Below are 25,668 nucleotides of genomic sequence, written 5' to 3'. Positions count from 1 at the left end.
TTATGTCTTACATAACAGTTAAGAGATAGGTCTGTTATGACCAGGGTGGGCAGAGGTTCTGCTCTGAAATCATCCAGAGATTCAGAATACTTTTATTTTGTTGTACTACCAAGATGATATCCTCATTAGAGGACAAGCTTAAGACAGCTTATTAGCACATTCACCTTCTCGCTCCTGAGAAGGTAAAAGAGAATTGAGGGCACATATTTGCCTTTAAGAAAGAGCTGGAAGCTCTCTCTCTCTCTCATGAATAAATAAATAAAATCTTAAAAAAAAAAAAAAAAAAAAAGGACAGCCCCAGTTGCGGCTCGGCGGTTTAGTGCTGCCTTCAGCCCAGGACGTGATCCTGGAGACCCAGGATCGAGTCCCACGTCGGGCTCCCTGCATGGAGCCTGCTTCTCCCTCTGCCTGTGTCTCTGTCTCTATGAATAAATAAACAAAGAAAGAAAGAAAGAAAAGAAAGAAAGAAAGGAAAGAAGGGAAGAGAAAGAAAGAAGAAAAGAAAAGAAAAGAAAAGAAAGAGCCGGAAGTTACATACATCACTTCTCCTGGCATCTCATTCATCGTGCTTAGAAACATGGCATACCTAGTTGTTAGTAGCCCTGAGAAGTGTAGATTCCAGATGAGTTGCATGTGCCTCAATTAAATCTTGGCAGAAAACGAGGTAGGGAGTTTCTATACTAAAAGGAAGAAAGGGAAGATGGATACTATTAGTAGTCTCTCCGACAGAGTCACAGAACCCCTTCCCCATCTATTATTCTATTTAATACTCACCACAGCCTTTGAGGTATTTGGTATTATAATCATTTTGCTGACTGGGAAACTGATTTAGAAGTACTAAGTGATTGGTTTAAAACTGAACTTTTTTATGTTCTTGCCCAAACCTTGTGTTTATGTTTATCTTAGTGAATGACACCACCATTCTGTCAGTCACCCAAACTAGAAATTTGGGATTTCCTTATCTTCCCATACTTGTGTAGTCACTAAGCTGTGTAAGATATTATCACCTTTACATGTCTCAACTCTATGCCTTTCTCTCCATTCCTAAAGTCCTGGCTCAAACTCTTAGCATCTCTTGCCCTAATAGTAGTCTCCATTTTTCCCTCTGCTGCCAGGGTCACCTTCCGTGATCTCCCTCTCATCCTCACCCTGCCAAACCACTTTATGTTTCTAAGATTTACCATATAATGGTATACTGCCAAACCTTTAGTCATGCTGTTTGTTCTGCCCAAATGGTCCTTCTTCTCTTCTCAACTTGGCAAACACAGCCTAGTTTCATTTTTAAAAATTTAGCACCAACATCACTTCCTCTATAAAGCTATTGCTCTCTTTTCCAGGTAGAATTGACTGTTTTCTCTACATGTTTCTCCCAGCTTGATGCTTGTCATAGAACCTGTAATACTTTACTGCACTAGTTTGCTATGTGTCTTCCTTATACCATCAGCACTCAACATTCTGCCTAGTGGAGAGCTACTCAGTCATTGTTTGAATGAATGGAGAATGTGACGGACTTGTATTTGAATCCAAATCCTGTGTTTTTCTTATTATAAGGACTCATCCTGTGTGTGTATATATTTCCTGGGAGTTGTTTCCCAACACCCACATTTGGAGATCTGACCTCCAGGGAACTCTTTTCTTCGGCAGTCAAGAGTTACCCTGCTTGAAAGGGCTGTTTCAACAAATGGGTGCTTTTTTGGCATCCTCATCACCCTGTCATTTGTTTATAATTTACATTAACAGTTTAATTTTTAAGAGTCCATTTCTTTGAAAGGTCACACTTGGACCTTAGAATAATCAGCCTTGTGGGAAAATAATTTTTCCTTTGGATTTTGGGCATGTGTTTAATTTGTCTTTTATGCAGATGCTGCTAAAAACATTGTAGGTGCAAAATAAATGTTGGATATCTGACTTTAATTTTATTGATTAAATCAAGGGACAAAAGAGGTTTTGGAGGAAAGGTAGGCAAATTGGAAAAAAAAATGTATCCCCTTAAAGGTGGGTTCAGTTCTTTAGATTATTTACAAAGTATATGAAAGTGAAAAAGGAATAGCTTCAGTTTACAATAGATACAATTTTGGGAAACATGGCAACATCTTAGTGATGAGTGTAAACTCAGCTTGGACACTATCATTTCTGATCACTGAAACTCACTTATTTGGATTTAAACCATCCACTGTTTTCGTGTTAATCCTTTAAAACTCAGTTGGTGGATGTTAATGTGATAAAGAGTAATAAAGCTTGAAATATTGCAGTCATTTGGTCTGGTTTACTTTTCAACTAATTGCATGCAAACTAAGTGTCTTTGGGAAAAAGGGAAGGGGGGATTAATGCTTTAGTCAACTATTTTGATCTCAGTTTGAGCCCTGCACACCTGTCACTGGCTTGTGGAAGTTTTCCTCTGTAATTAAGAGCTCCTCTCTCATATTATTACTTAATTGGATGCCGCAAGAGCCTGGTGAAACAGTGGAATCCTCTTAATTGCATACCAGCTCTTAAACAAATCACCGATGTTTAGTGTGGTATTGTTTTTATTATAAGCCTTCCTTGGAAACATTTTTGTCTTCAAGTCCCTGTGTTTTAAAGCATTGAGGCTTTTGTTCTTTATAAGAAGAGAAATCATAAAATACTTTGAAATAGTATTCCACAAATTTAACATAATAACTGACATTTACACAGTGCTTTACAGTTTGACCAGGTACTTTCCCTTGCTTTCTATACATTTTTTTAAAAAGATTTTATTTATTTATGACACACACAGGCAGAGAGAGAGAGGCAGAGACACAGGCAGAGGGAGAAGCAGGCTCCATGCAGGGAGCCCGATGTGGGACTCGATCCCAGGTCTCCAGGATCACGCCCTGGGCTAAAGGCAGCACTAAACCGCTGAGCCACCCGGGCTGCCCTACATTTTTTCTGTAATAGCTCCATAAAGGAAGGTGTTATACTTATGTTTCCCATTTGACAGGTGAGGAGTCTGAGGGTTAGAATGGTGGCTTGCCCAAGGTTACACAATTAGTAAGTGGTGGAGACTGAAGGGGGCCCCAAACTCTCCTTTTTGGCATATCATGCTATCTCGATAAGCATAAACTGCATGTATGGAGATGTCAGTTTTGTGGGATTTTCTCCTAACTTGTTTTGTCATATGATAATGTGGCCTCAGTGTAGTCTGTTTGGTACTTTTGTCTTTGAGCTTTCAACCCTTATACCTATAGTGCAAAAGCGGTGGCATGGTAGTAGGTGAAGAGGCTAACATGCTGGGAAATGACAGATTGTCTAGTTCCATGTTTGGGTCATAACTATCTAGTTGAACATCTTTTTTTTTTTTTTAAAGATTTTATTTATTTATTCATGAGAGAGAGAGAGAGAGAGAGAGAGAGGCAGAGACACAGGCAGAGGGAGAAGCAGGCTCCATGCAGGGAGCCTGACGTGGGACTCGATCCCAGGTCTCCAGAACCATGCCCTGGGCTGAAGGCGGCACTAAACCGCTGAGCCACCCGGGCTGCCCTAGTTGAACATCTTTCAGTAGGGTTGGCAGGGTCTTTGTGGTTCTGCTGCTTATATGGACAAGGGCTTTTCAGTGTATTTAAGTACTGACCAGTTATCATATCTGGTTTAAATGAGCTTCTGTGGCAGTCACCTCCAGTGATACCTCAGTACTATCTTCCTCTCATACCATTAGGACCTTGTAGTGGAAAGGCTGAGAGGAGTCAGAAAACCTTGATTGTGCTATCATAGCTGGGGATTTGCTTCCTCACCTGTTTTCTTTAGGATTGAGTTTGGGTAGTATATCACCTCTACGAAGACTTCCCTGAGTACCCCAGGTGGCATTAGTGCCTTTTTACTTCTGAATGGTGTGACATTTTGTTCACATATCTATGGTGATCCTTACAATATTGTACTGCAATTAATATTTCTTTCTCAGTAGAACCGTACCACTAACTCTTTATTTGCAAGTCATTGCCTTAAAATCTCTTCCATGAGAGCATAGTCACAGGGTTCCTTGTAGTGGACATTTATAGTTTGCTTCTTTAGCTTCTGCCGATCTTGGTAATGGTCTCAGATGTTGGCTTTAGGAACAACATCTCCCCCATTTTGCTCTGTGTGGTTTGGGTAGGAACTTTTTTAGCTCTGGTGTATCTGAGCTGGGCCCAAGCTAATTGGCACATCACATTCCTCTGGCCACAGTAATTGGTTTAGCGGTATATGTATGTTCCAAGCTGGTCTAAACTGGATATTTAGGACATTTGTGGGAGCTACTACAAAAGACTCTCTCTGACTGAATCTTATTGGACTAGAAGGTTAGCTTTTATGAAGACTAGAAGCTATTAAGCTACTTTGCCACCATAATAAGAGAGTCAGGCTTGTGATAAACCAACAGCAAACAAAACAAAACAAAACAAAAAAACCAACATCAAGGTAGGGAGGCTAAAGAGATGAAGATGATGACTTTGAGTTCTGAATTGAGGCTCCTCCCTAATCTTCCCTAATGCTGGGCTTCAGTTAATGAAACCAATAATTAGACTTATTGTTTAAAATAATTTGGAGTAAGTTTTTTGTCATCTACAATGGAAAGAGTTCTAACTGATCTGTTTCTCTTCTGCATCTAGCATGGTGCATGGCCTAGAATTTGTTAATTGTGTAAAAATGATCTCTATGAACAATAGGAATTTTTTTTCTTTCTTGGGCTCAGTTTCTTTTTCTTTAAAATGAGAATCATAATTTCTGCTCTTCCTGACTCAAGAGTTTTTGTGGATTTTTTTTTTTTAATTTTTTTAAAATTTATTTATGGTAGTCACACAGAGAGAGAGAGAGGCAGAGACATAGGCAGAGGGAGAAGCAGGCTCCATGCACCGGGAGCCCGATGTGGGATTCGATCCCGGGTCTCCAGGATCGCGCCCTGGGCCAAAGGCAGGCGCTAAACTGCTGCGCCACCCAGGGATCCCGTTTTTGTGGATTAATAGAAGGAAAGCTTTCTGGTTTCATTCAGCATGTAGTTTATGGCACACAATTCCACAATTTACCATTTAATTATATATTTATATATAACAGTTACCTTGTTTTCTCTCAACTAGATTATATACTCTCTCTGAGAGTGAGAATGCATCTATGCTTGTCGTTTCCCCCTAGTGCTCAGCACAATGTTGGTAGAATAGTGGGGATTCATGAATAGTTATTAATGATGACAGTAGCATCTACTGTTTATTGTGTATTTTCTGTAGGCTGTACCTGTATAGGCATTCTACATAAATTATTTCTAAACAACACTTAGCTGATAGTACTACCTATTAGATAGCTCCTAGATATGTCTTCAGTGGTAGGTTATCAGTTAATAGGTGAGAGAGCTGACCTGTTGGCTGTGTTATGATGGAAAATGGAGTGATTGATACTTCCAGAGCATTCTGGCTTAGGTGAGTATTGGAGATGAATGACAAGTAAGTACCTGATAGAAATGAAGTGTTGGTCTGTAGTTGCTTGAAAGGCCACATGCGAACTTGTCTTGGCACAAGCTTTCATTCATTTCACCAATCCATTGATTGTATCAGTATTAAATAATGAAAGATAGAGAGAGTAGTGGTGTTGGAAATTACGGTCACAAGAGTAGTGTATAGTATGGTGATATCCTATTGAATAGCTTAGTAAATTCTCCCTCCCTGGTCCCTTGTGAATAATTGCCTTGCTAAATATGCCCAGGGAATATTTTGCCCATGTTCCACTTTGTTAGTAATCTTTAGTTTTTTTTTTTTTTTTTTAATTTATTCGTGAGAGAGACAGAGAGAGAGGCAGAGACACAGGCCGAGGGAGCAGCAGGCTCCATGCAGGAAGCCTGATGTGGAATTCCATCCCACGACTCTGAGATCGTGCCCTGAGCCAAAGGCAGATGCTCAACCACTGAGCCACCTGGGCGTACCAGTAATCTTTAGTTCTTTTTTTTTTTTTTTTTCTTTAGTTCTTTTTTGAGCTTTAAAGTTCGAAACCAGATTAAGCAAGAAATCAAATGGAAGAAGTCTAACTGGTATTATAGACTTTATTCTATGGTGAAAAACACTTTCACCTTGAAGCAAGACATCTGGATTGTAGACCAAGGTCTGAAGCAGATGATACAACTTGCTGAGGACCTGCTAGATGATTTGCATATATCATTTTTTATAATCCCCAAAAGAGCCCATCATGGTAAGTATTACTCTCCCATTTATGATAAGGGTCAGAGTGATGAAGAGAGGTCATACAGGAGCGTGCAACTCTTGATTTTAGGGTTGTAAGTTTGAGCACCACATTGGGTGTAGAGATTACTTAAAAATCAAATCTTAAAAAAAAGGCCATACTGCTATAAATATTTCTCTGTAATATTTTGAATCACAATCCTTTCTAAAATTGCAGCATTGTACTGCAAATCCTATAGGTTAAGAGGATACTTAAATTACCCCAAATTTTCTTTACTGTCCAAAGTGAGTGAAATGTCACTTTTTACCCCTTAGTTAAATGATACAGATATAAAAGTAAAGTCATTTCAGTAATGAAAGGAAGCCTGATAAGGATCTTGGTTTATGGATTTTTTTAAATGGATTGGCTATGTCATTTTCAGTCCTATAGGCATAATTTTAATATGCTTATAAGGATATAGTTGAGCTTATTACTGAGTTTGTATGGTCTTTTCCACAAAGAATTTAGGGTGGCTTACAATAGTAACTTAATAAAATACTATAAAAAGTTATTTCATATTAATGAAAATAGAATTATGCATGGGTGTGTCCACTTGCTGTAGATGAGTTACAAGTTTACTTTTCTGAATTTCCTGGAAGCCTGGGAAAGAAAGATGACTTAAAAGGAGAAATTAACACATTTCCTCTGGGAAATCATTTTAACATTTATGAATTACCATTCAGGCATAGGCATATCTGAATATTCAGATTCAGGCATATCATTCAGGCATACTATTCAGAATAGTATGGACATACAGCTTTACTGACATGAAACCTGAACTAAATAATCTTGGTTTACATGTTTTATTCCATGTTAATACATTGCCTTTTTGTAAGGTCCTACTCATATGGGAGATGGATTAAAATTACTACAAGCTATAGTTTATATAGCTATATATAGGGTAAATTCCCAGAGGTGGTACTTAATTTATACTTCGGCAATTAGGAGCTGAAGAGACCACTTTTAGGAGCTTAGAGACCACTTTTAGCCTGCATAAAGAGGAAAGACTTCCCTGCAGAGCAATAGATATGTTGGGAGTCCAGCAGGTAGATCTGTTTGGCTAGAATGGGGACTTCAGGTAGGAGCTCAGATCAACCAGACACATAGGCATTCAGAGACTCATCTTGTAGGATTGGCTTCCCATTTTTTATATCAGTTATATCTTCTGCCAAGACCCTTCTTTGTGATCTGGCTCAGTCCCATTTCTCAGGATAGATATACTCTAAGAAGCTACTTTTTCCTCCTATCCCACTATATGTTCAAATGTACTTACTCTTTCAGTTTTTTTTTTCATAAATAACTTTTTTTTTTCCTCTCCAGCTCACATATTTCTACACCATCCAGGGTCTTTTTGGCTGATGATATATTTCTGAGCTCTTGATGTATTTGTTAATGGTATAAAGAATGTGCTTTGGCATACATTAGTAATAATGAATTTAAGTGTGTTATTAATAAATTAAGGTTATGATAGTTGCCATATTAGAGAAATAGTTAATATATTAGTCTTAGCAAAAAAATAACTTAATTTTTAAAGTGAATAAAGTCAAGGATATCAAAATTGAAGAAATTTTGGTTTTAGACAACATTGTACTATATAATTTTTTTAAAAGATTTTATTTATTTATTCACGAGAAAGAGAGAGAGAGAGAAAGAGAGAGAGAGAGGCAGAGACACAGGCAGAGGGAAAAGCAGGCTCCATGCAGGGAGCCCGACGCGGGACTTGATCCCGGGTCTCCAGGATCAGGCCCCGGGCTGGAGGTGGCGCTAAACCGCTGAGCCACCCGGGCCACCCTGAGTACTATATATATATATATATATATATATTTCTTAAAGATTTTATTTATTCATGAGAGACAGAGAGAGAGGCAGAGACACAGGCAGAGGGAGAAGCAGGGTCCTCATGGGGAGCCCGATGTGGTACTCGATCCCGGGTCTCCAGGATCAGGCCCTGGGCTGAAGGCAGGCCCCCAACTGCTGAGCCACCCAGGCACCCCCTATATAATTTTTTGATGAATAACATTTCATTACAGAATGCAGCACTTTACACAAAACCTGACATATTATAGGTATTGTTATTGTTTGTTGAATTGCATTACTTTTTAAAAATCCATTTTTATACTGAAATAATTATAGATTCACAGGAAGTTGCAAAAATAGACGTAAAGTCCTGTGTATCCTTCCTTCAACTTTCCCCAGTGGTGACATCTAATGCAGAACAATATCAAAACCAGGTAATTGATCTTGGTACAATATGTTAACTAGACTACAGACCTTATTATCATTCATTTTTCACCATTTTTTACATGTATACATTTACGTGTATAGAGCTCTGTGCAGTTTTATCCCATGTATAGATTTGTACAGCTCCCAAAACAATTAAGATATAGAGGTGGTTCTGTCACTACAGAGAAACTCCCCTGTACTGTCCTGTATACATTTGTGCATACATTACCCTTTCTCCCCCAGCCTATTCTTATCATTGTCTCTTGGCAACTACTAATTGTTCTCCATCTATATACTTTTGTCATTCTGAGTGATATGTAAGTGGAATAATATAGGATATAACTTTTTGAGATTGACTTTACTAAGCATAATGCCCTTGAGAGTCATCTGGATTATTGCATCTATCATTATTTTGTTCTCTTTTGTTACTGAATAGAATTCCATCATGCGGATGTACCAGTTTGTTTAACCATTCATCTGTTGAAGGACATTTGTGTTGCTTCCAGGTTTTTGCTATTACAAAGAAAGCCTTTATGAGCATTTGTGTACAGGTTTTTTGTTTTTATTTTTCTGGGATAAATGCCTAACAGTATAATTGCTGGGTTATATAGTAAGTCCACTTTTAGTTTTATAAGAAGTTGCTAAACTATTTTCTAGGATGGCTCTACCATTTTACATTCTTACCATCAATGTATAAGAAATCTAGTTTCTCTGCATCCCTGCCAGCATTTAGTATTACCACTGTATTTTATTTTGGCCATTTTAATAAATACTAGTACTTCTTTCAGTTTTCTTTGCTTTAGCTACATTTGTTTTTAGCACATGGTGAATTGATAGTCTTAGTCAAGGCCAGCCTTTCACACTTGCTGTTTGTATCCATTGCATTAGTTGTTTTTTTAAATGTATTTTACATTTTGAAGACTTTCAAAGCTACTTAATTCTTTTAGTTATTTTAATTTTCTCTTTGTCTCTTCATGTCTCCTCAATCTTAGCAAAAGTGCCTTCATTGAGCTTCCCTGAAGTGAGACCTAGCCACTTGAATTTATTTAATGCTATAGTAGTGCTATTGAAGGTTTTGTTTATGTTCTTTTCATTTGTGACAACTCTGTGGAGCTCTTGTTTTCTTTTCTGGTGAAAATCACGAAATAGGGACACCTGGGTGGCTCAGCAGTTGAGCGTCTGCCTTAGGCTCGGAGCGTGGTCATGGAGTCCAGGGACTCCCACATTGGGCTCCCCTCAAGGAGCGGCCATGGAGTCCAGGGAGTCCCACATTGGGCTCCCCTCAAGGAGCTTGCTTCTCCCTCTGCCTGTGTCTCTGCCTCTCTCTCTCTCTCTGTGTCTCTCATTTATACATAAATGAAATCTTAAAAAAAAAAAAAAGAATCAAGAAATAGACTCTATTGTTACAACTTGGGCCATGGGAAGAAAAGGCAATAACTCAGTAATTGGGGTGGGCTTATGATGAGAGGATTTGCTTGTCTAGTTGATTGATTGATTGATTCAGGTGAAATTCACCTGAATTCAACATGAAATTAACCATTTTAGAGTAAATAATCTGGTGACATTTAGTATGTGTACAGTGTTGTGCAACCACCTCTATCTAGTTCCAGAACATTTTCATCACCCCAAAAGGAAAACCCATGCATTAAGTGGTCATTCCCCATTCTTCCCTACCGCCATCTACTGGCAACCTCCAGTGTGCTTCTGTCTTATTAGATTTACCTATTCTGGATATTTTCATGTAAATGAAATCATACAATATATGCACTTTTGTGTCTGGCGTCTTTCAATTGGAATAATCCACATTTTCACATGTATCAGTACTTCTTCATTCCTTTTTATAGCTGAATAATATTACACTATATCATAGTTTGTTTATCCACATGATAGTGGACATTGGATTGTTTCTACCTTTTGGTCGTTGTACTGCTATTAACATGTGGGCACATATATTAGTTGAGTGCCTCTTTTCAATTCTTTTAGATCTATAACTAAGAGTGAAATTTCTGGGTCATACAATAATTGTGTAAGTTGCTGAGGAGCTGCCAAGCTGTTTTCTGTAACAGTTGTACACTTTACATTCCCACCAGCAATGTATGAGGGTTTACATTTTTTCACATCATTGCCAACATCTGTTATATCCTCCTTTATATCCTCCTTTCCACTTCTTCTCCCCCAAATGGCCATTTTAGTGGGCGTAATATGGAATCTCACTATGGCTCTGATTTGCATTTCTCTTATGATAAGTGTTAAGCATCTTTTCATGTGCTTGTTGATCGTTTGTATATCTTTGGAGAAATATCATATACTCAAATCCTTTGCCCGTTTTTAAATTAGGTTTTTGTCTTTTGGTTGTTGAATAATAAGAGTTCTTTATATAGTCTGGATACCAGAACTTTATTAGATATATGATTTCTAAATATTTTTCTCCCATTCTGTTGGTTGTCTTTTCACTTTCTTGATCATGTCTTTTTATGCACAAAAGTTTTATTTATTTATTTATTTATTTATTTATTTATTTATTTTTAAAAAATTTTTATTTATTCATGATAGTCACACAGAGAGAGAGAGAGAGAGGCAGAGACATAGGCAGAGGGAGAAGCAGGCTCCATACACCGGGAGCCCGATGTGGGATTCGATCCCGGGTCCCCAGGATCGCGCCCTGGGCTGAAGGCAGGCGCCACCCAGGGACCCCGCACAAAAGTTGTAAATTAAAAAAAAATTTTTTAAAAAGATTTTATTTATTTATTCATGAGACAGAGAGAGAGAGAGAGAGAGAGAAGCAGAGACACACAGGCAGAGGGAGAAGCAGGCTCCATGCAGGGAGCCTGATGCGGGACTCGATCCCAGATCTCTAGGATCAGGCCCTGGGCTGAAGGCAGTGCTAAACCGCTGAGCCACCCAGGCTGCCCCAAAAGCTTAATTTTTTTTTTTTTTAAGATTTTATTTATCCATTCATAGAGACAGAGAGAGGCAGAGACACAGGCAGAGGGAGAAGCAGGCTCCATGCAGAGAGCCCGACGTGGGACTCATCCAGGGTCTCCAGGATCACGCCCCTGGCTGCAGGCGGTGCTAAACCGCTGCGCCGCCAGGGCTACCCAGAAGTTTTAAATTTTGATGAAGTCCAATTTATTCCAATTTATTTTTTCTTTTATTGCTCATGCTTTTGGTGTTGTGTCTAAGAATCAATTGCGAAAAGAATTAGAGAAGAGTACCAATCAATGCAATGCTGCTATTGCATGGATGTGGTTTGTGTGAGACTCAAGGTGGTAGGTTGGATGCAGAGGATGATAGGTAGAGATGAGAAATGCAAGAGAGATTTAGTGGGTGAAATTGATAGAACTGTGTGGTAAATTATATATTGGGGGTAGAGGAGAAGGGAGTGTTAAGGATGACTCCAATTCCTGAAGGGGTAGATGGTGGTGTCTTTCACTGAAGTGGGGATACTGGAAAGGACCACTTTGGGACAGAATATTATGAGTTCGGTTCTGGACATGTTGAATTTGAAGTGACTTTAAGACATCCAAAAGATGACTGACATCAGATTAGCATGCCTGGAACTTAGAGAAAGGTAATGGTCTATAGAAAAATTGGTTGTGTTTGGTATTTAGATGGTAAATAAAGCCATGGACATAGATTAGATGGTCTAGGAAGGAAGCACAGAGGAAGAAAAGAATAGGGAATGGTATAATCTTAAACATTTAATCACTGGGAAGAAGAGTATAACCTTGGAAAGCAGAGAAGGGGCAGACATAGAGATAGGGAGAAAACTAGGAGAATGTAATGTTCAGAAGCCTAGGGATTCAATAAGGAGATAAACAACAATGCTGAATGATGCTGAGAGATCAAATAAAAATAAAATTTCCATTGGATTTTTGGTGTGAAGGTCATTTGTAACTTTTGTGAACTAAGAAGTGATTAATGAGGAATTGTTGAAGTGATATCTGTTTCATTGAAAAATAGAATGTTGGGGGATCCCTCGGTGGCTCAGCGGTTTGGCGCCTGCCTTTGGCCCAGGGTGCGATCCTGGAGACCCGGGATCGAATCCCACGTCGGGCTCCCTGCATGGAGCCTGCTTCTCCCTCTGCCTGTGTCTCTGCCTCTCTTTCTGTGTGTCTCTCATAAATAAAAATAAATAAGTAAATCTTAAAAAAAAAAAGTCTATAGAAAAATAGAATGTTAATCTGAAAAGGATATTATTGATCATCTAATTCTTAACACTTAAGACTGCTAGAACTCTTTCTACCAAATGTTACAGGAGGCTCAATACAAAGAGATCAAATGAGAGCTGCTCTGGTTGGGGTGGGGCTTATAACTATTCCTTTGTATCCCCCTTCTGTTTACTTCTTCTGGTCCTGGATACCTTTTCATAACCCTTAGTTCTCTAAAGACCAGTTTGAAAACACTGATCTAGCTGGCCTCTTAATCCTGAGGGGGAAACTGAAGGATGGGAAGAGACTGTCTCTTAGCAAAGCCTACATGGCAGGCTTAAGTTTAGAATTAGTATTAGATGTCACCTAGCAGAGGACTGAGCAGGATTGGAATGTTTTGAAAGGCATATGGAAGCAGAAAAGAGCTTTCTTAGATTAGCCTTGAACTTGGAAGTACTGGGGGTGTCACAGATGGGAGTGGGGGACCTGAGGGCAAATGGGCCAGAAGGAGACTAGAGCTGGTAATGATTTCTAGGGCTGACCTAGAGGAGGAAAGGGAGTGAGGGCTATTAGTCATTGAAGCTTTTGTTAAGTAACACTGATACTTTAGGTAGTGCCAGTGGCACTAAACTCCTGGAGGAAACACTGTTACAACTGTGTACTTCTGTTCTGCTGGGTCAATTTAGGGTCTGAAACACATGTAGTGAGCTCCTCTTCTCTTCCTTCTTCAGTGGCTCAGTGTCTAGATCATCTGCATATCTGGCTATCAGGAATTACTTAGAAAGTATTTGGTACTTACTTAATCTAGGTACTCCCAGCTGATAACTTCTGCAGAGCTGGAGGACAGGACAGGTTGGGGGCCTAGGCGTCTATAATAGTACAGGAAGGTACCTCATTCTAGATAACTCAGTATGAAAATAGAATTGTAACATTTACCTTTTAGGGTTACTGCTACAATTAGAGGTAATGTTCATATAACAACCACAGTGCCCTGCATGTATTAGGTGTTCCAGTAAGTGACCCTTGTTTTCTGTTACCAACAAAGGTAAACAAAAGGTAAAGTCAATGAGACTGTTCTTTTATAATGCATCTCTCAGGTTGTCCATGGATTTGCCTGTTTGTGATGCCTTTGGGGATGCCACACTTAGTATTTGTTTTTAATTGCGGCTCAATTGCATGTAAAATTACTAAATTGGGTGTGGATGGAAATAGCAGTTGAAGGGAGGGATTTAAGAGACAGTGCTGTTTGTCTTTGCCTCCAAGCTCCTAAGGGTTGGCCTTAGTCTTTAGTTATACTTTTACTTCTTTAACTTTTTTCTGTTTGTTTTCCCTGTTTGCTCGATTGCCTTTTTAAAAAAAAATATTTATTTATTTAATTTATTTATTTATTTGAGAGAGAGAGAGACAGTGTCTTCACTCATGCACGTTGGAGGAGCAGAGAGGGAAAGAGAAACTTCAGCAGACTTCGCTGAGCGTGGAGCCTGATGTGGGGCTCCTTCTCACAACCTTGAGATCATGACCTGATCTGAAACCAAGAGTTGGATGCTCAACGGACTGAATCACCCAGGCACTTCCCTGTTGCTTTCTTTTTAAAAGTAACATTTTTGGGGTGTGTTTGTAATTAAAAAAAAAATTGTAGTGAAATATATAAATATAAAATTTGCCATTTTAACCATTTAAAAATGTCCGGTTCAGTGACATTAAGTACATTCACATTGTTGTGCAACCATCCATCTCCAGAACTTTTTTCATATTGCACAATTGAAACTCTGTAATCATTAAACAGTAACCCTCCATTTCCTTCTCCTTCCAGCCCTCAGCAGCCACTATTACACTTTCTGTCACTATGAATTTGATTACTCTAAGGACCTTGTATGAGTGAAGTCATATAGTATTTGTCCTTTTATGGCTGATATTTTTCATTTAGCATAATGTCTTCAGGGTCCATCCATATTGTAGCATATGTCAGAATTTCCTTTCTTTTTAAAGTTGAGTAAGTTTTCATTGTATGAATATACCACAGTTTTTTTATCCATTTATCTGTTGATGAACACTTGGGTTGCTTCTACCTTTGGGCTATTATGAATTCCCATTGCTTTATATAATAGTAAGCATCCCTGTCTCTTTCTTCACAAGTATTTGTAGAGCAACTTCTTTGTGCTTGATATTTTTGATATTGGAGACATGACAGTGAACAAAACAAATGAGGTCTTGAAGCTTACTTTCTGGTGATGAGAATGGTTGCTTCTTTGTAGGAAGGACTGGTTACCTAATTTGCAGTGTTTGTGTCAGGCAGGTATCATTAGTGTGTTACCATCTTGGATATTACTGCCTTTAGCTCCATTTTGACTTTGTATCTCAACTTTGGCATCTTCTCTTAACTTTGTGTAGTAACTTTGCCTCAACTTTATGTGCTCCAGGTTAGATTGGTTGCTTTTTTCTGTGCTACCTGATTTCACTTATCTTCACCACATTGCCAGTCTCTTTTGCTGGAGTGAGTTTCTTTGGGGCTGGTATCCTTGTTGATTAATGTGAAGCTACTTGGCTAACACTCAAGGCATTTAGGTCCTCTGGGACAGGCTCTTGATGACTTCTGAAACCACATCTTTCACCACTGCCTGCCTAGCACTTTGTACTCTGGCAATACTGAAATGAATGTCCTTTCCCCAGGCATGTTAAATTGTTTCTATTCTCTGGGCTGCCCCTTTTTCCTAGAATAGCCTTCTCCTCTTTCTCCAGGTTCATGCCTTTCTGTTTTTTTTTTTTTTTTTTTTAAGGTTTTATTTATTTATTCATGAGAGACACAGAGAGAGAGAGGCAGAGACACAGGCAGAGGGAGAAACAGGCTCCATGCAGGAAGCCCGATGCAGGACTCGATCCCACGACTTCAGGATCATACCCTGGGCCCAAGGCAGGCGCTAAACCGCTGAGCTACCTAGGCATCCCCGACCTTTCTGTTTTAAAGTGGTTTTCTTCTGGGAAGCCTTCCTGGACCTGGTCTATGCTATTTTGTTACATTCTTGGTTCTGCTTTCTGTCATAGTCTTTATTGCAATGAATGGTAATTGACAGGTTCTGTGCTTTCAAGAAACTCAAGAGAATTTAGCACTAGGTTTTAGCTATATTTCTGCCATCCTCTTCTTCCTTCAAAGTTCATTCCTCACCTCACTTGTTGAACTTGGCCTTGCTGTTGAGGATATTCCAGAATGAAAGTGACCTCCTGGGAATCTGATTGGATTTCCTCTTTATTGCTGCCCCATTGTGTTTCACCCTTATAGTTGTGTCAGTTCTCAATAGGGTTAACATAATCCTTTTGTATAAAAATAATATGCCTTTATATCCTTCTAACCAGCAGAGATTCCAAAGATCTTGATCAGTCCTGATGGCATTTAACATCCTCATTTTTTTTCTGTAAATCTCCTCTACCCTGTGATCTTTTGAAAAATGCCTATAATGGAAAATTTGAAAACTTGACAAATCTCGCTTTATTGAAAACTTGACAAATCCTAGTCTCTCTATATGCCACCATGCAGAGATTAACTTTTCAAACTTTCAGCATTAAAAATTTTTTTTCCTACTTATTTTATTTTATTTATTTATTTTTAAAGATTTTATTTATTTATTCACAAGAGACACACAGAGAGAGGCAGAGAGACACAGGCAGAGAGAAAAGCAGGCTCCATGCAGGGAGCCTGACGCAGGACTCAATCTGGGACTCCAGGATCTTGCCCTGAGCTGAAGGCAGACACTCAACTGCTGAGCCACCCAGGCGACCCCCTGTTTATTTTAAACTTAAAAATTATTTAATCTTTGCACCCGATGTGGGACTTGAACTCATAATTCTGAGATTAAGAGTCACATACTCCACCAAGCTGGCCAGGCATCTCTCCTGTTTATTGTATATAAAGATCGTATTATAGAAACAGGTTTGTGGAGTGCGTTTTAATTTAATATTTGGTTATAAGCATTTTCTAGTGTCATTAAAATCTTTTTATTTATTTATTTATTTTAAATATTTTATTTATTTGAGAGAGAGAGTGTGTGTAGAAGCACAAGCAGGGGAGGTGGGGGAAGGAGCAGAGGGAGAAGCAGGTTGAGCAGGGAACCTGATGCAGGACTCCATCCCAGGACTCCAAGGTCATGACTTGAGCCAAAGGCACACACTTAACCAACTGAACAACCCAGGTGCTCCTAAAATATTTTATTAAACATCAGTCTTTTTTATTTTTTTTATTTTTTATTTTTTTAAAGGTGTTCTTTTTTAAGATTTTATTTATTTATTCATGAGAGACACAGAGAGAGAGGCAGAGACACAGGCAGAGGGAGAAGCAGGCTCCATGCAGGGAGCCTGATGTGGGACTCGATCCTGGGTCTCCAGGATCATGCCCTGGGCCGAAGGCATGCGCTAAACCGCTGAGCCACCCAGGGATCCCCAAACATCAGTCTTTTAAAAAAAAATATTTTACTTATTTGTTAGAGCACAAGCGGGGCGGGGGGGAGCAGAGGGAGAACCAGGCTCTCCACTGAGCAGAGACCCCAATGCAGGGCTTAATCCCAGGACCTCAGGATCATGACCTGAGCCAAAGGTAGACGTTTAACTGACTGAGCCACCCGGGCATCTCTAAACATCAGTTTTAATAACTGTACACTATTGTATTGCATGACATTATTTAATCATAACCTAACTGTTAGATATTTAGGTTACTTTCCATTTTTGATACTATAAATAACATTGTGATAGGGATCTTTAGTTATAAAGTTTGGGTCTTTGCTTTTTGTTTTTTTAAAGTCTGTTTTACACGCAATGTGGGGCTTGAACTCAGGACTCTGAGATCAGGTGTCACATGCTCTACCAATTGTGCCAGCCAGCCATCCCTAGATCTGTATTTTTTTATAGCTTTCTTCTGATAAAAAATTAGGGATATTGTAATTGGAGCAAAGCTATAAATTTTTTAAGGTTCTTGCTACTTACTATCAAGTTGATCTAGTTCATTGTTGGGACTCAGTATTTGTTAAATGAAAGAACAAATACTCCCCAGAGAGACTGCATTTAGTCATGCTTTCTACAGAAGGGGATGAGTGCCTGTAACCCTCATACTTCATATTTGACCCTCTAAGTGTCCTCTGTCCTCACTTGTCATAGTTAGGGCTTTATGCTCTTATTAGTTTCAGATTTAATTGGTTTCTTTGTGCTTAGGCAAATAAAATCTAGTCTTTGCTTTTTCTCAGACTGACTTTTTCCTTATTTGGTCATGTTGCTTTACTTTCCCATCATCCACTGGTTATATTTTTTTACTCAGAGGTCTCTTTTTGTAACCACAGAGATTTGGAAAAACTTGACTGATTCCATAGGTAATGTTTAAAAAACATAGGGAGAGCAAGCCAGAGTGGAAAAAAAAATCTAGAATTAGTTGTTTTTAAGATTTTATTTATTTGAGAGACAGGGAGAGCACAGACTGGAGCAAGGGCAGAGACAGAGGGAGAGGGGCAAGCAGATTCCCTACTGAGCATGAAACTGGACTTGAAGCTCCATCCCAGGACCCTGAGATCACGACCTGAGCGGAAGTCAGACACTTAACCAACTGAGCCACCCAGGCCCTCCCAGAATTGGTTTCTGAGAGATAAAAGGTGATTCTATTCTAGTTCTTACCCTCAGTGAGTAATCTTAACCTTTAATAGCTCTAAGACTCTGTTTCTTCTCTGTAAAACAGGCCTACAAAAGTACTTCCCCTGCTTACCAAACAGGCTTGATGGGATGAATGATCCACAAAATAATACATTCTTACTGAATGACTGGCTACTGTGTGACAGTTGTGTGATAAATTCAGAAAGGTATTCCTCATGTCACAGAACTATGATATCTTCAGTTCATGCATCCAGCCATTATTTATTCAACTGGTCAACAGGTATTTATGAGGTTTTCTACTAGGTATTTATGAAGTTTTCTAACAAGTATTAGGGAGGAAGAAAGCAAATAAAGAAATACCTTTATTTCTATCATCTTCACCACAACTCTGCCAGGTTAGGTGTTACCATTTTACACATGAAGAAATTGGGCTTGGAAAGATTAAGTAATGTGTTAAGTTCATATAGTTTGTAAGAGATAGAACAGAACCTGGTTTTAGTCCAATTCCAAAGTCTTCATTCTTTTTATTTTTATTTATTTATTTGAGAGAGCGAGCGAGCAAGCAAGCACGAGCAGGGGGGAGGGGAAGAGGAAGAGGGAGAAGCAGGCTCCCCACTGAGTAGGACCGTGAGATCATGACCTGAGCCGAAGGGGGAGACTGTTAACTGACTGAGCCACCCAGGCACCCCAAAGCCTTTGTTCTTAAGATTTTGTTGGTACAAGACAAGAGGGGTAGGTAAAACTCTCTAGGCTAAGGAACTATAGGATCAAAGTTATTAGAATCCATTGCCTCTTTTTTTTTTTTTTTTTAAGTAGTCTCCACATCTAATGTGGGGCTTGAACTCATGAGCAAGAGTCTCACGCTGTACAAACTGAGCTAGCCAGAGCCCATTGCCTTTTAAGGGAATAGGAGGTAAAACTAAAGATACTGCATTAAAATTGTGAGATTGTTTCTTTTGTTTCCCCATATGTCCCCTCTACTTCAGGATAGACTCATACCAGTAAGAGTATGTAGGTGCTTCTTAAGTACTGTACTTGTAGCTGTTGCTGGCACATGGCAGTTTCTGAATGCCAAGTGCCTCATAACTGAAAACGCTATATTCATTCAGGACAGCTGCACCATGCAACCAGATGGGATTTAAAAATTGGTATGTTCATTTAAAAAAAAAAGACTAATTTAAAAATGTCAATTTGCAACCTGATGTTGCCATGTTAGAATTTTGTAATTTTTTTTTCTAATAAAGAATAGGAAATGTTTCATTAAACTCCTGTTAAATTGTTTACACTTGTTGCACACTGCACATATGTGTTCAGCTGGCTGAAGTGTTTTTCCAAAATTGTGTGCAGTGGAATAGAGAAAAATGTGCAGGTTTAGTTCAAAGAATGGCTATTGAATAGAAGAGTGCAGTGTAGATTTTTAGAGTTTATCTAATTGACTTTAACAGTTGTTTTTGTAGTTGTGATCATTGAATCATGGTGTTACAGCTTTGAGAGGCATAGACTAATGGAGAGAAACCCATTTAAAATAGGTTGTTTTTAAAACTGTTTGCATCAAACGGGCCCTATCTCATCACTTTTTAAACTAGTTTTTGTTGTTGCTGTGGTGGTGGTGGTGGTGGTAAAATACACTGTCTCTTCATTTTTTGCAGCAACTTCCCTGCTCCTGTCTTACTTTCTCCAAATCATCTTCCATATTGCTCCTCTGTGAACTTTGTTGAATATAGATTACCCTCCTTTTTCCTGCTTTAAAACCTTCATGGGTTTCCTATAACTTTGAGGTTAAAATTTAAATCCTTTAGTTTAGCATGCACAGCTTTTTCATGATTTGACCTCTGCCTGCCTCATTAGCCTCACATCTTACTTCTTTTGTTGTTGCTCCAGCCAGACTGAACTACTTGGCATTCACTGTCCAAGTCACATGCCTGCCTGTACCTTTTTCAATGCCAGTGTCTCTGTTTGTGACACCTTCCACCCTTTCTTCATATCTCAGCCTCTTAATTACCCTTTAAAAGTTGAGCACATTTTTGAGCAGCCTCCCTGTGGTTCTCTCACCCTCTACCACATCTCCCCATTGGGTTCACAGTATTTTCTTAGTGCTCTTCATAGCTCCCAGGACTTCCCCTTAATCATAGAGCACTTACCACTTTGTATTATTCTAATTTGTTTCTACTTGCTACTAGAATTTCTTTCTTTTTTTAGCCCTTAGCCCTTAATAAGTCCTCAGAAAAATGTGTGCCAAATGATTATATATGGAAAGAGAGTCTAGTGAGGGTATATTCATTCATGGCCAAACAGTGTGATAAATTTCAAACATCGTCTCCCTGTTTTTATTTCTGCTGAGTTGTAAGATTGTTCTGATATTTGAAAAAAATTCCTTTTGGAATTATCTGGAGTTTAATTACATGCCAAAAAGGAAATAAGAAATAAGCCCTCTTCTTTACCAAGTCTCACATTAAGTAGTGGAGCTTTGGTTTGAGGAGAGGGACCAAAGAGAGGCTTTCTGATTACCCCTAACTATTGTGGTTCCTACCTCTTTCTTTAAGTTAGGATGATGATGAATTATTACACTGATTCCATCTAGCCTATAAAGGCCATTGAACTTATGAAACAGAGGTCCTGGTGGTATGTAATAATAAGAAAGGTAGAACAAGCTGTTAGTCATTCTTAAGAGACATTTACTAGGATTTACTAAGGGCTTGGTTACCACAATGAATTAACAAAGTTGCTGCCAGAGTGCCTGCTAGACTAGCGTTGGGGGGCATACATGATCTAGACACAGCACTGTCCCATTGAACTTTCTGCAGAAATAGAAATGTTTTATATGTGTTGTCCAATATAGTAGTCACCAGCCAGCCCACGTGGCTCCTGAGTGCTTGAAAGGTGGCTAGTGAAACTGATGAACTGAATTTTAAATTTTACTTAGTTTTAAGTAACTTATTTGAGCTTAAGTAGCTATGTGTGGCTAATGGCTGCTGTATTGGAAAGCACAGATCTGGAGGGGCAGCAAATCTGTAATGAGACATAAGGAAGTATAATTAAGTATAATAGGTGCTATGATAGAAGTATATAGGGTTCTATCTAGGATTAGGTCAGATTAGGTTGCTAGGAATAGGCACCCAAAGTAGATTAGGCATTTTTGGGAGTGAGGAGAGAAAATCAAGGTAAGGCTAAGACTTTTAATAATCTTTTTTTTTTTTTTTTTTTTTTAAGATTTTATTTATTTATTTATGACACAGAGAGAGGCAGAGACCACGCAAGGAGGCCAATGCGGGATCGACCCTGGGACTCCGGGATCACGCCCAGAGCGTGAAGGCAGACGCTCAACTGCTAAGACACCCAGGCATCCCAAGAATCTTAATCTTAAAAGATGAGGGGTATACCTGGTTGTCACATATGCTAGCTTAAAAGAAATGAACACTGTGATCTGGGACAGTTATAACAGACTTTGTAAAGTAAATGGGACCTGAATTGTCCCGTGAAAGCTGGGTGGAATTTAAGTGAATCAAAGTTTGGTGGCAGTGCATCTTGTGGAACTGAAGCAGGATTTCAGGGCATATTTAAGGGACAATGGGTTCATGTTCAGCAGATGCTTAGAGTTCTTGAAAAGGTTTATTTGGAAAGAAAGGGAAGAGCTGATTTGCAAAAGGGCCTTACTTGTAGGTTAAGATGTATAGACTTTATCCTGAAGATTGTAGGCAGCTGTCAAGATTTATTTGGGATATGCTGTCACTTTTTTAAGAAGCAGTTGTGGGTTATCTAGAACATTTTGGGAAATGATCTACAGATGCACTATGTTTTTGTGCATGTGGGTATTTATGAAGAGGTATGGATTGAATGATAGATGAAGATAAGAACCTTTCCTGTATAATACTAGTACACTGTGGAAAAGATGGAGAAAACCTTTTAACCGGACTTTATTCACATCCACATTAATTTACATTTCAACAAATATGAATGCCTGTTTGTACTGTTCTGTGCCCTAGGGATCTCCATGTAAGTTATAGTTTTAGCCCTTGAGGAGCTCATGATAGACTTTTTGTCTGATTCAAGTTCTTGTTTGATAGATCGGGGTACCTGACCTGTCCTGGAGATCAGAGGTAAGTAAGGGCTCTGGTGGATGGTGCTGACCTTCCATTTTATTATATGTGCTGCTGAAGCAAGCACGCTGACCTTTCATTTTAGACATTCCCTAGTTCCTGCCACTTGGCCATGACTCCTTTTCCTCTTTGGTAGATGCTTATTTCTCCCCTCACTTTGCTAGCCAGAGAATTTTTGTTTCCCCTGAAGCCTACTGCCTGGCCAGAACACTGTGGCTTTTTTTATTTCTGTCATTCTATGTTAATTAAGCTAATTATGCCTTTAAAATTTTTTTCACCTGTGTATGCATCTGTTTGTCTAAGGGAGAATAGAGGAGGGAAACTAGTCCTTTATGCTCTGAGCATAAAGAGCTCTGCTTTGGGCATCCCAACTGCCAGGTGAGCCAGAAATGCTCCTAATATCCCAGAGTCACATCGTGTTTGGGGGGACCAAGACAAACCAGTAAGATAGCCTGGCAAAACAGTCAACTTTGGGGCACCTGGCTGGCTCGGTTGGTGGAGCATGTAACTCTTGATCTCAGGATTGTGAGTTTGAGCCCCACATTGCATATAGAGATTACTTAAAAATAAAATCTTTTTAAAAAAGATTTATTTATTCATGAGGGACAGAGAGTGAGAGAGGCAGAGACACAGGCAGAGGGAGAAACAGGCTCCTCGCAGGGAGCCCGATGTGGGATTTGATCCCAGATCCCGGGGTCAGGCCCTGAGTTGAAGGCAGGCGTCCAATTGCAGAGCCACGCAGGCATCCCAAAAATAAAATCTTAAAAAAGGAAACAGCTAAACAGAATCAACTTCAGCAATTTGTTTGGAATAAGCCAACAAATAGTCAATTCAAGCATGAAGGAAGGAAAGAAAAGAACTGATGTTTATTGAGCAAGTACTGATCTGAGCACTTTGCATGTGGTAATTCCTACCTCAATCTTTTTTAAAAAAATTCCAGTATAGTTAACATACAGTGTTATATTAGTTTCAGGTATACAATATAGTGATTCAACCATTCTGTACATTACTCCATGCTCATGACGATGTGTACTCTTAATCCCCTTTATGTATTTCACCCATCCTGACCCACCTCCTTTCTGGTAACCATCAGTTGTTCTCTGTAGTTAAGAGTCTGGTTTGTTTTTTTTTCCTCCTTTTTTCTTTGTTCGTTTGTTTTGTTTCTTAAATTCACCATATGAATGAAATCCATTGGTATTTGTCTTTCTCAGACTCACTCATTTCGCTTAACATTGTACCCTCTAGATCCATCTATGTTGTTGCAGATGGCAAGATTTCATTCTTTTTAATGGCTGAATAATATTCCATTGTGTATATATACCACATCTTTATCCATTCATCTACTGATGGACACTTGGGCTGCTTCCATAATTTGGCTATTATAATAAACATGGGTGTGCATAGATCTTTTCCAATTGATGTTTTCATCTTCTTTGGGTAAATACCCAGTAGTGAAATTACTGGATGATATGGTAATTCTGTCTTTAAATTTTTGAGGAACCTCCATGCTATTTTGCCATGAGGCTGCACCAGGTTGCATGAAACAACAGTTCATGAGGGTTCCTTTTTTCTGTATATCCTCACCAACACTTGTTGTTCCCTTAAATCAACCTTTGAGGATGGATAATGTTATTTCCATTTTGCAGATGAGGAAATTGAGATTCAGAGAGATAAGATAGAAAGTTTGAGTTTGAATCCTGGCTCCTCTATTTTTTTTCTTTTTCTTTTTAGTTGTAAGATCTTTGTAAGTTATTTTAACTGTATGATTCTCAATTTACTTGGTTGTTTAAAAAAAAGAAAGGGTGGCAGCCAATAATACTTTAGAAAAAAGATTCTTTTTGAGAATTAAATGAGAAACTGCCTAGGGAAAAAAAAATCTAATTCAGAAACGTAATAGGTGCTCAGTTAAGTTTGGTTGAATGTGAGCCTATTTCTCCTTTGTTTAAGCAGGGATTCCTTTTAAGGAAAGGATTAAAAGACTAAGAAAATTTTACAAATAAATATAGAGAATTAAGAAATGTGGCCTGGGGTTTAATAAATACAACTAACAAGTATATTTATAATGTATTATATTTATTTGCTAGAAGCTGCAGAAGAGAAAGGAACTCCTTCCTGCTGAGGAGCCTTCACTGTCCTTCCTTGAATGATAAGAACTGATTATGTAGAAAGTTAGTTCCTCGTCCCTCTTCCATGCTCAGGTTCTTCCTCAGCCCCACATTCCTACTTTTGGCACTTTAATTTGGCTTATTGTGCTTTTTTTTTTTTTAGGTTTCTGCCTTTCATATGAATAAACCTTATAAACTATGAAGTAAAAAAAAAAAAACCTATGAAGTATGAGGGAATAAAGAATTAAATAGAAACAGGAGATTTGCTTAGCATTGGGCATGGAGTAAGTTCTAGCACCCATTTGTTGGATGAAGATACAGAGGGTGATGTTTATTCCTGCAAAGCCTTGCACAAAAGAGGAGAGTCTTTCACCTAGAGCAAATATGAAAACTATTTTGAAGTTCTAGGTATCAGCAAAGGAAGCAGGTGACACTTGAATCTTCTGGTTCTGGAGGGCACTGCTGAATTGGGATGCTGAAGACTGGGATCTTAGTAGATGTGTGTGTGTCCCACCTGTGATTTAGAACTGTCATTATTTTGCTCTTTCTTTTATTGGCTGGATTGGAGCATGGTTCCAAAAAGAAAGACTGTGCAGCTCACTAAATTTATATATGTACATTATTTTTAAGAATAATTTTGGTGTTTCCACAGTGCTTCTGATCTACATTGGTTGTATATTATTCCTGCTTCTATGTGAGTCTCTTCAATGGATAGTTTAGGTTGTCAGGACTGACTGGATTTGACTACCTTTGTCAACTTCTATCTGTAGTATTTATATATAGTGTTTTATGTTGTAGTATAGCAGTTAAGGTCCTGGACTTTATATAGTCAGGCTGCCTGAGTTTGAATTTAGTTTTGGTTACTAACTATGTAATTCTGAGCAACTGACTTGATCTTACTAGGTTCAGACTTCTTATTTGTGAGAGATCATAATCGTCCCCACTTTATAGGATTATGGTCAGAATTGGGTGAGATAACAAAGTAAGCACTCATTAAATGTTAGCTGTTATCATCTTACCTCAAGTAATGCCCAGCTTATTTATTTTAAGTAAATAAATTGTGGAAAAAACATAATACATTGTCATCATAATCATTTTTTAAAAAAGATTTATTTGAGAGAGAGAGAGACTGCATGTGTGAGCACAGGGATGGGGGAGAAGGATAAAGGAAGGGGATGAGAGAATTCTTAGACTCCCCACTGAGCACTGAGTCTGACGTGGGACTCCATCTCACGACCTTGAGATCGTGACCTGAGCTGAAATCGAGTT

General features: G+C 38.7%; 1 protein-coding gene across 3 annotated transcripts in view; it reads left to right on the top strand.

Annotated features, from left to right (window-relative positions):
- Positions 1–25,668, top strand: part of FAM168A (family with sequence similarity 168 member A) — a 186,436-nt gene that overhangs the window by 28,305 nt on the left and 132,463 nt on the right. The window contains exon 2 of one of the 3 annotated variants that reach the window (XM_077866946.1): positions 22,262–22,294. The exons of the other annotated variants lie outside the window; for them this stretch is intronic. The gene's annotated coding sequence lies outside the window, so the exon portion shown is untranslated. The remainder of the gene's footprint in view (positions 1–22,261; positions 22,295–25,668) is intronic. 3 annotated transcript variants of the gene reach the window in all.

This window comes from Canis aureus, chromosome 23, assembly GCF_053574225.1.
Source record: "Canis aureus isolate CA01 chromosome 23, VMU_Caureus_v.1.0, whole genome shotgun sequence".
Taxonomy (NCBI): Eukaryota; Metazoa; Chordata; class Mammalia; order Carnivora; family Canidae; genus Canis; species Canis aureus.
The sequence above is the reverse complement of the archived record's forward strand: the minus strand, read 5'-3'. Positions and strand labels throughout refer to the sequence as shown.